This window comes from Xyrauchen texanus, chromosome 13 (genome assembly GCF_025860055.1).
Source record: "Xyrauchen texanus isolate HMW12.3.18 chromosome 13, RBS_HiC_50CHRs, whole genome shotgun sequence".
NCBI lineage: Eukaryota > Metazoa > Chordata > Actinopteri > Cypriniformes > Catostomidae > Xyrauchen > Xyrauchen texanus.
The window spans coordinates 24,569,940-24,583,019 of record NC_068288.1 but is presented as its reverse complement, the minus strand read 5'-3'; the positions used below and the strand labels follow the sequence as shown (position 1 = coordinate 24,583,019).

Here is a 13,080-nt window from a genome sequence, read left to right as displayed (position 1 = left end):
TGTTCACTTCTGCACACAAGCACTGCATGTCTCGTGTCCCCACCAGAGCACGCTCACATAAAGCGATTACTGAACCGCTCGAGCGCTAGAGTCAATAAATGCGCCCGCAAATGCGTCGCGCGCCCATTCTCTGCCCGCTCTGTTACACGGCCAGCAACCATTCCTCTGTGTGTAAGTCCCGTGCCCATGACTATGCTTGCGCATCACGTAACAGATGTGACTCTTTCCCCATTCATTCCAATCGGAAGTCACTCACAAAACAGCCTGTTCATGCTGTCTGCGAGCAATCATGCATGAACACACTAAACGCGCTCACACATTTTGTTCAGCGCTCTGTGTGCGGCAATCAGAGCGAATTGGCCATTCACCCTCTAGCGTTACGCTTCAAAGCGTGGGAAGCTATTCCAGGGATATCCAAGTGGGTGTTAAGCACAATACAACAGGGCTATTTGCTACAGTTCGATCGCCGCCCCCTCGCTTCAGAGCGCGGCTCGAAACCACTGTGAACACGGAAGCTAGCGTGCATGCTTCGTTCAGAAATAGCAAGCCTTCTGTGCAAAAGGGCCATAGAAAAAGTGCCACCCTCTCTGAGCGAGTCGGGGCTTTACAGCCGTTATTTTCTTGTTCCCAAGAAAGACGGCGGCCTCAGACCCATATTAGATCTCAGGGTTTTGAACAAGGTGCTTGCAAAAAGACCGTTCAAAATGCTTACAATCAGGAAACTCCTCGCGCATGTGCGCCAGGGGGACTGGTTTATTTCTCTCGATCTGAAAGATGCATACTTTCAGATTCAGATAAATCCCGTCACAGGCCATTCTTGAGATTCGCCTTCGACGGCCAGGTTTATCAATACACCGTCCTTCCGTTCGGCCTGTCCTTAGCACCCCGTACTTTCACGAAGTGCATGGATGCGGCGCTCGCACCCCTGCGGAGTCAGGGTTTGCGAATTCTGAACTATTTGGACGACTGGCTGATTATGGCTCAGTCACATATGGAGCTTCTGTCTCACAGAGCAGTTCTCCTCAGCCATCTGAACAGTTTGGGTCTTGCAGTCAATTGGACCAAGAGCTCACTACAGCCCAGTCGGACCATTTCCTTCCTGGGAATAGAACTAGACTCCGTGGCAATGACGGCTCGCTTATCTACACAGCGCGCACGCCGTGTTCAGCGACTAGCCGCATCTTTTCAGATGAACAGCCTCACGCCTCTGAAGAAATTCCAGAGAGTGCTAGGTTACATGGCCTCAGCCGCAGCAGTACTTCAGCTGGGTTTACTGCACATGCGCCCGCTTCAGCATTGGCTAAACACCCGCGCGTCTCGCCGGGCTTGGGCCACAGGCCGCCAGCCCATCAAGGTGACTCAGACCTGCATATCAGCTCTGCAGCCCTGGACAGTGGCCGAATGGTATCAGCGGGGAGTGACAATGGGAGCTGTATCTCGCCGAAAAGTCATCTCGACAGACGCGTCCAACACGGGTTGGGGCGCGGTCTGCGAGGGCTCTCCGGTTTTCGGCCTATGGTCAGTTCAGGAAAAGCTCCTTCACATAAATTGTCTGGAAATGATAGCGGTCGAGTACGCGCTCGTGCGCTTTCTCCCGGTCATTCAGGGTCACCACGTCCTGGTCCGTTCGGACAACAGATCTGTGGTATCCTACCTAAACCGTCAGGGCGGTGTCAGATCCAGGAACCTCTTCCATCTGACAAAACGCATACTGAGTTGGTCCCAGTGCCACCTGCGCTCGCTGAGGGCGACGCACGTGCCAGGCCACCTGAACGACGGCCCGGACAGACTGTCCAGAGACAATATTCCCCCAGGGGAATGGTCCCTGCACGCTCAAACAGTCCAGACGTTATGGCACCTATTCGGCAGAGCAGAGATAGACCTCTTTGCGTCCAAAGAGAACTCTCACTGCCCAGTATTTTTCTCGAAAGCGAGGACGCGCTGGCCCAGGACTGGCCCAGACGCCCGCTTTACGCCTTCCCTCCCGTCTCGCTATTGCCACAGGTAATGCAGAGGATCAGGGAAACGCGTCACTCGGTGCTCCTCATAGCCCCGCGTTGGGAGAATCAGACATGGTTCCCGGAGCTTACGCAGCTGTCACTGACAGCGCCGTGGCCCATCCCAGTGAGAGCAGATCTCCTCTCTCAAGCTCGCGGCACAATCTGGCATCCCCACCCAGAGCGCTGGGCGCTGCATGCGTGGGTGATCAACGACTACCCGTCGCTCTGCCAGAAGGAGTAATAAACACCATCATACACGCTAGAGCCCCTTCCACGAGAAGACTATGCGTCAAAATGGTCTGTGTTCTCAAAATGGTGCACCGACAGAGACCTGGACCCACGGACATGTGGGGTGTCGTCGCTGCTCGTATTTCTACAAGAGCTGCTGGATGAGGGCAGATCCCCATCCACGCTCAAAGAGTATGTGGCGGCCGTTGCGGCGTTCGCTGAACCCCTGCACGGCCAGTCATGAGGTAAAACGAGCTGGTCATCCGCTTCCTCAGGGGAGCTAGAAGGATGAACCCCCGCGCCCCCATCGGTTCCTATCTGGGATCTTTCTATAGTTCTCGAAACTATGAAAGCCCCCCTTTCGAACCACTTCAATCCGTGGATTTGAAATACCTTTCACTCAAAACCGTTTTTCTGACTGCCCTGTCATCAGTCAAACGTGTGGGAGACCTTCACGCGCTGTCTGTCAGCGCTGCGTGTCTTGAGTTTGGACCAAGTGACTCCAAGGTCATTTTAAAGCCTAGACACGGCTATGTTCCCAAGGTGATCGGTACTCCTTTCAGAGCACAGGTCATTTCCCTATCGGCGCTGCCAGCACCGGATAGCTGAACGCGACGCCAATCTCCTTTGCCCGGTCAGAGCACTGAGATTGTATACTGCACGCTCCGCTGCTTTCAGACGCTCGAGCAGCTTTTCGTTTCGTTCGGAGGGCGCACCAAAGGTCTCGCCGCCTCGAAACAGACACTATCTAGATGGATAGTGGACGCTATTGCTGCTGCATACGCGTCAAAAGACCTGCCATGCCCGTTGGGCATTAGGGCTCACTCCACTAGAGGCATGGCATCCTCGTGGGCATGGTCCAGCGGAATTTCCATTCACGACATATGTGTGGCAGCGGGATGGACTTCCCCTCCACCTTTGTCAGATTTTACAATATGGAAGTGCCCGCTCTGCAGGCAAAACTACTAGCGGTTTAATACGCTACAGCTCCCCTGGTGAGCTGCACTGATGGGACACATTCCACACAGACCGGCACCGCCGCTCTGTCGTTCCCGTCCTACTATGTGCTTATGTATTACACAATCAATGACCCGCATTCTTGCCGGCCAAATATTATTTCCCCACTCATAAGGGCTCCCCGGGTCCCCCTTAATTCCCTGGGGCTTATACAGTGGATGCTTGGCGCGCACGGCGTTGACAATGGGTTCCCGTAGCGTAAGCTAGCTTACGCAATACGAGAGAACCTCTCGTAAGAGAACGTATCGGTTACCTAACGTAACCTCGGTTCTCTCTAGATGAGGGAACGAGTATTGCGTAGCCGGCCGTGCTTCGCGCCACGAGCGACTTTTCGCTTCAGTCAATGAAAACCAGGGTTCCAGCCTACGAACTACGCTTATATGCACTCTAGTCACGCCCTTTTTGGCGGGCTTTGATGCAGTGAGCGCGCGGACGCCTCTCATTGGATGCGAGTTCGCCCAAGCTCGTCTATAGGCTGCAGCAGTTGCCGCAGAGCAACCTATGAGCTCGCTAGCTAGCCCGCTCAAGGTCTGCAGCTGCCGCACTGCGTTGACAATGGATACAAAAATTAAGGATAATTTTTTGGCTTCAATATCTCAGAAAAGATGAATCTTTCCCGTAGCGTAAGCTAGCTTACGCAATACTCGTTCCCTCATCTAGAGAGAACCGAGGTTACGTTAGGTAACCGATACGTTTTCTACAGTGGCCAATAGGTGCACAACACAACTAAATTAGCAAAGAAAATAAAAGCTGAAAACAAAACACCACAAAGAAACGAAGCCTCGACACAATGAAATCTATTGTTATTGATAAAACAAAGTCTCCGCTTTCAAATTATGTCAAGGTTATCATTACAATCAAAATATATATGTCGTTTTTATGGACTTTAACGTAATGTGTCAAATCACTGCTGCCAGTTCAAAAGGGAGTGTTGCATTTGGCATCTCTCTTTCGATCAGCCCTCGACTAACCCCAACTACAAATTACAGCAATACAAAAACACTTGAATGAACATTATAGGGGATGTTGCATACAATGCAGTTGGCTGAAATGATCATCTCTAATGTTATCAGCGAATCAGTGCTTCAGCTGTAGAAAGACGATGATGATGTGAACAACTTTCACCTAATGGTGCAATTACCTCAGGAAAGTACATAGTGAGTTAATTAAAAAAACTTTACAGAATTTCAGTATGTTTAATGTCTGAAAAATTCAGACAATTTCTCAAAAACAAAGTTTTATGACAGTCACACTTTAATGATTATAATCACAGCAAAGGTTTGGGATAGAAACATAAAAACGATAGCATTAGAGACCTTTTTTAATTTAGTGCATAAAATTCCAAGTGTCATTCTGGGTCAGTGCAACTCAAAATAAATATCATGTCCATAGTTGTTTAAAAAAAAAGTTTACTTTTACATGTTTGCTTTAATGCAATTAACATTAAAAACATTCAAGCAACGGTTCACCAAAAATAAAAATGTCATTATTTTCTCACCTTCATGTTATTCCAAACCCCTATGTCATTGTTCCATGAAACTCAAAAGTAGAATTTGAATAACCTTTGTGAAACTCTTTTCCATACAATGCCAGTTCAAATTGATGACAGATGGGGAGGGGGGGGGGGGGCACCCACCATAAAAGATACATCCAGATCTAATCGTGCGTTCCATTTGTCTCGGAAGTCAGAGCTCTTGAGTTATTTTCAGAGTTCCGAGACCGGAACTGACAACTGGAATTCCAACTCTGAAACTCTGACAAACTCAGAGAACCCCAAGTTCAGAAAGCAAGATGGCTGCGAAGAGCATCGACTGCAGTATTAAAAGGTTTTAAGTTTTTTTTTTTAGCACTTTTCTCTTTTTTGTGTCCAATGTATTAAGAGCTAGTGTCAAAATCACTTTCCTAAAGGCATCCATCTTTTTTTCCGACTTGTCATATTGTGTGTAAATGGAACGCAGCCAACTCGGATTTCTTTTTTTTTTCAGATATGATGTCGATCCGAGTCCTGAGCTCCGACTTCCGAGACAAATGGAATGCAGCATAGGTTCCATTCTCCACTCCACATGTTCAAACTGGTGTCATGTTTGGTTACGACACAAGAGAACCAGTTATGATTTTGATAATTGTTTGAATCTGAACGTGAACAAATTAGCTTTATGATCTTTAGTGGGGGTGAACATTATCAGTGAATAATGACATACAGTACATTTTTGTCTGTTACTTGTGCAACGCTAGCAAATTACTTCAGAAGACTTGCAATATAGCACAGGAGTTGTATGGAGCTTGCATAGCTGTATAGAGCTTGTTTGGAACGTTTCTGCAAAATGTCTCTTTGAGGCATTAAAAAATTAGCACTCTGGTAGTGGAACAACATGAGCATGAGTACATAATGACAGTTTTCATTTTTGGAAGAACACCTCCTTTAATATGACTTCTTTAGTCATAGACATAAAATGGTAAGCCAAGTGCACAATTTCATCATCGATGAAACACGATGACTCTTCCTGAAGCACAACACTAATCCAGAGGGGCCCAGTGCCTCTTTCACAGAGAGCCACTGCCGTTTACCCAAACCTAGGCCTCTTGTTTATAAAGGTGCCCACATCCCCCCAATACACATATACAAACACACAATCAACACAGAATGTGATGGGCCCCTGCCTCCCCCTAGTGCCTGACGTATGAGGCATTGTTCTCAGAGGATAATGACTTACCCGCTCACGCCTACAGGCGATTTCCGCTTTGATTTGGTCAGGGTCATATTTTGCATTTGAAGAGGAACCAGAGTGAGCTAAGAGAGAGAGAAAAACATAGTAAGTTGTAAATTGATGAAACTCCAAAACTCCAAGTGAGCAATTCAAACAAGGACAATGGAAAGTATGGGGCAACAAACAGTCGACACTGAAAATTTGGGATTCTAAATGTAATTTAGATATGGAAATAAACTAAGTTTTAGGATTCTGAAAATGTAAAAACGAAAGGTGATGTCAAATTAATACTAAATATTTAAAATACTGCACTATTTCCACAGTACATTGATTTGTTGAACCTGTGCTAAAAACAGTACAGTCACTTTAACAAAACCAGCATTTCAAGAGTGTCTGAAAATGAGTGCATATTAACTAGAGAGATTCGAACAGCTCTCATCTGTGCTATGCATTTTTAGCCACCGCTACTAATGAATTCATGCCATCATCCTAACTAACTAACGGTATCAAACTAACATATTTTTCCAATGATTTTCAGGTGTTGGCTTTATTTTCAGTAGGGATGTCCCGATCCGATACCTAGATCGGTATCGCATCGATACTGACATTTTTAGACGGATCGGGTATCGGTCCGACGAGCCCGACCCAAATCCGATACTCTGTGTTAGTCATGTTCGTTACTGTCAAGCTTAAAAAATGACATAAAAGAACTGTTAAAACACCATTAAAGCGGTTCATATGACTAGTGCATTTTATTCAAAGCCACTTGAAGCCACGTGATAGCTCTGTGAATTGCAATAGGCTGTGTTTAATAAGTAAACATATATGTTCTTGCACGCGCAGCTTCAGCGCGGTAGTGAATGGTGCTTTTACACACACGCGCACGGCTATTTATAGCCTTCACCCGTGCACAATATTTGTGCGCTACAAACGAACATCTCAGATATAGATGCTCAGCAGTTCGGTTCAGTTCGGAGGTGCATTTAACCAGAATTTAATTAAGAAGCGAATTAAACTGTGAATAAAAAGGGTGAGGGTTTAAAAGTTAAAGCTGTCACGGGAGACTCACGGAGAGGCAGAGATATGAACTCAGTAGCAGGGTTTATTGAGCAGAGGATTGAAACAGTGATGTAAATATTGTGAGTAAATTCAGTTAAGCAGAGTGGCAAACAGCAGGTAAGTAATATCCAGACAGTGTATAGATAGACATTAAAGAGAGAGAGAGAGAGAGAGAGAGAGAGAGAGAGAGAGAGAGAGAGAGAGAGAGAGAGAGAGAGAGAGAGAGAGAGAGAGAGAGAGAGTGAGCGCGCGAGAAAGCGGGGTATTTATTTATGCAGTCATTGATTAGCCACTAATGATATGCAGGTGCGTGTAATCAGAACTCAGGGAGTGCCAGTACGCTAGTTAATAATAAAGTGTTTCTTAAGCTATACATTTATATTGAAATAATGTGTAGTTAACACATTAACTCTTTACATAGCCTATTAAAGAGTACACCCAATTATTTCCACACAATACTGTAAAGATATTATAAACTGATTATGTAAAACAACAACACTGTATCGGATCGGGATCGGTATCGGCCAATACTGAGATTTCCGATATCGGAATCGGAAGTGGAAAAAGTGGTATCGGGACATCCCTAATTTTCAGAATCTCACAAAAGCGAGTACACCCCTCACATTTTTGTAAATATTTGATTATACCTTTTCATGTGACTATACTGAAGAAATGACACTTTGCTACAATGTAAAGTAGTGAGTGTACAGCTTGTATAACAGTGCAAATTTGCTGTCCCCTAAAAATAACACACAGCCATTAATGTCTAAACTGCTGGCAACAATATGCCGCACACTGCATCAAATTGGTCTGCATGGCTGTTGTCCCAGAAAGAAGCCTCTTCTAAAGATGATGCACAAGAAAGCCCGCAAACAGTTTGCTGAAGACAAGCAGACTGGATTACTGGACCCATGTCCTGTGGTCTGATGAGACCAAGATAAACTTAATTGGTTCAGATGGTGTCAAGCGTGAGTGGCGGAAACCAGGTGAGGAGTACAAAGACAAGTGTGTCTTGCCTACAGTCAAGCATGGTGTTGGGAGTGTCATGGTCTGGGGCTGCATGAGTGCTGCCGGCACTGGGGAGCTACAGTTCATTGAGGGAACCATGAATGCCAACATGTACTGTGACATACTGAAGCACAGCATGATCCCCTCCCTTCGGAGACTGGGACGTAGGGCAGTATTTCAGCACGATAACGACCCCAACACACCTCCGAGACGACCACTGCCTTGCTAAAGAAGCTGAGGGTGAAGGTAATGGACTGGCCAAGCATGTCTCCAGACCTAAACACTATTGAGCATCTGTGGGGCATCTTCAAATGGAAGGTGGGGGAGTACAAGGTCTCTAACATCCACCGGCTCTGTGATGTCATCATGGAGAAGTGGAAGAGGACTCCAGTGGCAACCTGTGAAGCTCTGGTGAACTCCATGCCCAAGAGGGTTAAAGCAGTGCTGGAAAATAATGGTGGCCACACAAAATATTGACACTTTGGGCCCAATTTGGACATTTTCACCTAGGGGTGTACTCACTTTTGTTGCCAGCAGTTTAGATATTAATGGCTGTGTGTTGAGTTATTTTGAGGGGACAGCAAATTTACACTGTTATACAAGCTGTACACTCACTACTTAACATTGTAGCAAAGTGTCATTTCTTCAGTGAAAAGATATGATAAAATTTTACAAAAATGTGAGGGGTGTACTCGCTTTTGTGAGATACTGTACATAATCACTGGCCAGGCAGATTGAGACAGAGCTCGCATTAGGGTCTCTCAGCAGAAGGTGTTAATCACTAGACTGTCTGGACTACCTGCTGAGTGAATGGCTTCAAAAACTGAAAAAACACATTCGGCTTGCTTTAAAAAAAAAAAATCAATCTGTCACTGAGGCGGGTCTTGTGTTCTCATTAAGTGACCAATGAGCTTCTTTTACTGATGAATGGACAAGATGTCAAGCTGATGTGAATGTGTTCATCCCACTCTGATTCTGTCACCAAGCTTTTTCCTGCACTTAAATGACAACAATCTGTTTTTATTGGATGTACACTCACCGAGCACTTTATTAAGTACACATTTACACCTCTACATATTCATGCGTTTATCTAATCAGCCAATCATGTGGCAGTGCATAAGATTAGGCAGATCCTGGTCAGGCGTTTCAGTTAATGCTCACATTAACCATTAGAATGGGGAAACAATTTTATCTAAGTGATTTTGACAATGACATGATTGTTGGTGCCAGACAGGCTAGTTTGAGTATTTCTGTAACTGCTGATCTCCTGGGATTTTCACGCATAATGGTATCTAGAGTTTACTCAGAATGGTGCCAAAAACAAAAAACATCCAGCAAGCGGCAGTTCTGTGAACGGAAATGCCTTGTTGATGAGAGACGTCAACAGAGAATGGCCAGACTGGTTTGAGCTGACAAAGTCTACAGTAACTCATATGCTTGGTGAGTGTAAGTAACTAATCAAAGAAGAAAATGTGACATTGAACATGTTTACTCCTTTGTACAAAAGGCCAGATGTCCTTGCTTCCATTGAAGCACACAAGATACTCTTTGGAACATTCACAAATCATGCATCATCAGCTTTTGTACAAACTGTTGGAGTCCATGCCAGCATTCTATCATTAGAGCAAAATGAATAAGCAATTTTGACATTTATCTAAATGTCTGAATGAAACATTTCACTCAAATTATTATGCTTATAAACTGGTACCACTTTATAATAAGTTTGTATCAGACAGCTCATGCAGGTTTAACAAGTCACCTTTCCTGCTTCTCGTATCACTGTGAAATCTCATTAAGTAAGCTGATAAAATAATTTAAACCAATTCAAATCAATGTTTCATGTCCATTTATTTATTTATTTATTTGGCACGTAGTCTTTTAATAAGATGTGCAATGTCAGATGGTCATTATTTACAGAATAACACCAACAGAATTTTGATGCAAACCAAAGGTGGATTTCAGCTGTTTAATGTTTTTTTTTTTTTTTGGGGGGGTTCCATGTTGTCTGATCATGTTATCTTTCTTCGAATAACCACCCTGGTAACATAGTGTGTATGGTGAAATTGTTTTGCAAATACATAAACAGTCCAATGGTATTTACATGATACTTCAAATAATACCCTGATATTACCACCATGGGGTAGTACCCTAATATATGGTACTACCATTGCGCACCATGTCCAAAAACAGCTGTAACACCATGGTGCATTTTTATGAGTGACCGCTATGAATAAATGCAAAAGGCATGTTTCAGTGAGAGGCAGGAAGAAAAAGCAGAATTGCTGAATGGAGGCAGGAAGAGGAGGAGGTGGTGGAGGGAAAAGGAGGGGTGAAATGATAGAGGTGAAGTGTGGTAATGAAGAGAGGAAAAGAATCAGAGGAAGGGAGGAGAACAGGGAAGTACGGGTGAGGAAAGGGACATATTCCAGCCAATGAGTGCATAGAACCAAACCTACAGTAACAAAAACCTCACTGAAACCTCATACAATATGACGGGCACTGTAGATTGCTGAATCAGCAGCAAAAATGAGGGAGAGAAATGAGATGGAAAGAGTATGTGTCTCACAGCTGGTGATGGAGCGGTTGTCATCTTGAGTGAGCTGATTGAAGAGCTGCATCTCTTGCTGTGCCAGCTCCAGTCTTTGTTGTTTGATCTGATACATCTCTTTCTTGGCATTGAGAGCCTCCTGTGCTACCACCAGATACTCCTTTAACATGCGCTCCTGCTCCTGACGCCATTGTGTGCGAGGGTTCTCTATCTGGGTTGTCTCTGCGGGAGAGAAACATCAAACCACAATGACAATGTTTACGGGCACAGATTTTATCAATCCGAATAAATTCAAATTGATTGCTGATTCTGAATGTACATTTTATATGTATCCTAAACTGTGTAATCTGATGAAAATATCTGTTTACATGTGAATTAGATGTATTCTGGCATAGAACAAAAATGCAAGAACGTGTCCGGTTCGAACACCCCTTTAGAGTGGGGCTTATTTAGCAAGCCAGTGTGTAACTGCATGCTTACCTATTCTAACATATCTAAAATAAGCAAAGAAAGTCTTCTCATGATGATAACTTCGCTATATCACTGAAAGGTGCACTAAGTAAGGGTGAATTCCATTCCAAAGGGCTTATCCCTATGTTCTAATCCCTTCAGAGAGTTTTCCCTCAGATTGACAGCTTCAGTGGGTTGAAGGGTGTAGGGTTAAAAAATATCAGTCATTTGGAATGCACTTCAACGTCAAATATTCAAGCCAATGGAGCCGCTGCCATTGTGTAAAAAAAGAAAAGGTGACCTGCACCAAATCAGAAATATTTATACATGCTTATGCCTTACTATTAACTATTTTCAGAATGCAAACCGAAAAGAAAAAAACTTTATGGAGAAATGTAAGCTTCCTGTTTAAATATGTGTTTTATTTATTTTAAAACAATGTATACAAATATGTTCAAATATGTGTATATTTTATTTCAACTCACTGAATTTACAGTAAAATAAAACAAGAAAAAGCCAGTTTCAAACAGAAAGCCAGAGAATTAAAAGCTTAACAAAAGCTAATTATAATAATTAAAATAATTATTAAACCACAGACTTTTTGTTTATAGATCCACAGCATAATTAGAGGCGTAGCTGGTTTAACCCTTATGTTGTGTTCCGGCTATTTTGACCTAGATAATTTTATTTTTTTAACTTTATCGGAATAAAATTCCTTGACATTGTTCACATATAGTATTCTAAAAACACACAAAATGTTTTACAATTTTCTTAACATTTATTTGGTTTATTTCACTTGTGATCCCGGTCAAAAATTACTGGCCAATGGAAATTAATGGATTAGACTACAAGATACAGAAAATGTAAGTGATTAGGAGCATCCCAATCCTTTTGATGAGCACATATGTGGACAAAATCCTCAGACATGTGCGCACACACACACACACACACACACACACACACACACACCCCGTGTGTGTCGTGTGCCCTTTTGTGCATCTTTGAGGAATATTTTAAGATCTGCTCATCATATTATATTGTTTCTGGGCTCGTCTGAAACCGGAAAGTCTGCTGTAAGTTACAATATGTCATCGTCTGTTATATGTATGTTTCAGGAAGTAATAAGGAAAAACATAACAAAAAGCCACTCCTGTTTATTATACACCGATCTGCCACAACATTAAAACCACCAGCTTAATATTGTGTAGGTCCCCCTCGTGCCGACAAAACAGCACCAACCCGCATCTCTGAAAAGCTCTTCTCACCACAATTGTACAGAGCGGTTATCTGAGTTACCGTAGACTTTGTCAGTTCGAACCAGTCTGGCCATTCTCTGTTAACCTCTCTTATCAACAAGGCTTTTCCTTTCCCAGAGCTTAACTATATATATTAGGGCTGTCAGCCGATTACAATTTTGATTCAAATTAATTACATGGTGTCCCGATTGATTAATCGCGATTAATCACATATACAAATATTTGCTGAGAAAGCCCCTCATATAAATATAATTAAATATATTATGATTATACATATATCAATATATAATTATACATCGTTATCTTTAAATATTAAAACATTTTTATATATATATATATATAAAATAAATATTCAGATAATTAAAATGCATTACATTCTTAATCATTGATAACACAATACAATAAGCAGCTTTAGAATACAATGTATTGTTTACTACCATATTATTGATCATAAGTCAATCATTGGCACACAGCTCACAGCAATCCATTTCACAAGTGAATTTGTCAATCAGTTCAAGATTTATTATGAGGGCTTGTTTAAGGACCCGTCAATTCACACCTGCGTCAGACATTTTTTTTTTATTAATGCTTACAAAACTTTTACATCTATAGCCAAGAGGTATATTAAAACAAACAACACCAAATAAATAAATAGTTTAAATAAAAATATCAAATTGTTTACATATTTCAATACACTTTACAGCTTTCTTGTTACTCAAATTGGAAATTGTTCATAGGTATTGCTGAACCTCTAAATTAAAAATGAAAACGAATGATTTATAACCACCATACTTACATTTATGCAG

The 13,080-nt window shown here is 42.9% G+C and overlaps 1 pseudogene; it reads right to left on the bottom strand.

The window, feature by feature from the left end:
• Nucleotides 1-13,080, bottom strand: part of LOC127654227 (protein WWC3-like) — a 105,570-nt pseudogene that overhangs the window by 40,685 nt on the left and 51,805 nt on the right.